Below are 878 nucleotides of genomic sequence, written 5' to 3'. Positions count from 1 at the left end.
AGGCTCCACTGAGCTGAGCTTTGCTCTCTGTGACAGGGACAGGACCCAGGGAAGGGCTGGAGCTGGGACAGGGCAGGCTCAGGGTGGATCTCAGGACAAGGTTCTTCCCCCAGAGGGTGGTTGGGCACTGACCAGGCTCCCCAGGGCAGTGGGCACGGCCCCAAGGCTGCCAGAGCTCCAGGAGGGTTTGGACAACTCTCCCAGGGATTGTTGGGGTGTCCTGGGCAGGGCTTGGACTGGGTGATCCTTGTGGGTCCCTCCCAGCTCAGGATGTTCCATGATTCATTCCTGCCAAGGTCAAGCCCCAACAGACTGAAAATTTAAGCCATGTTCACACATCCAAGACGTGCCTAATTTGGGATAAATCCATCTTTTCATGTTTCTTCTCCTTTTTCCTTTAATTTTTTTCCATTTCCATTCAGCTCCGAGGTGGAACTCGGAAGGAGGGGATGTGCCTGTCTGTGAATAAGCTGGAGATGTTTCCCACTGGCATCTGTTCCTCCCCAAAATCCAGGAATTCCAGGAAGGAGGGGGAGTGTTGCCACTGAAATGAACGTGCCACCCTACCTTGTGTTTTTAAAATCGCTCCAGTCGAGACGTGGGAATGAATGGAAGAGGCACAAAGTCAGCTCTGTTTGACTTCCTCAGTGGCTGCAACATCCATAGGAGGTGGAAAAAGATGGTGGAACTTTTTGTCCAGCTCCAAGGGATTGGCAAGTGCCAAAGTGAGGGAGAATTTGAGTGAAACGACAGAGTTGTAAGAAAAAAAGAAATGTGAGAGCAAGAGAAAAGCAATAACAGATCTCAGGAGATCAGAATCTCCCAGCTAAGGAAGAATCTGGGAGAGTTTTCCAGGAAGATAATTGGGGAGAACTGTG

The sequence above is a fragment of the Neopelma chrysocephalum genome, unplaced genomic scaffold, assembly GCF_003984885.1.
Source record: "Neopelma chrysocephalum unplaced genomic scaffold, ASM398488v2 Primary Assembly neopelma1_221, whole genome shotgun sequence".
Classification (NCBI taxonomy): domain Eukaryota; kingdom Metazoa; phylum Chordata; class Aves; order Passeriformes; family Pipridae; genus Neopelma; species Neopelma chrysocephalum.
This window is presented reverse-complemented; position numbering follows the sequence as displayed.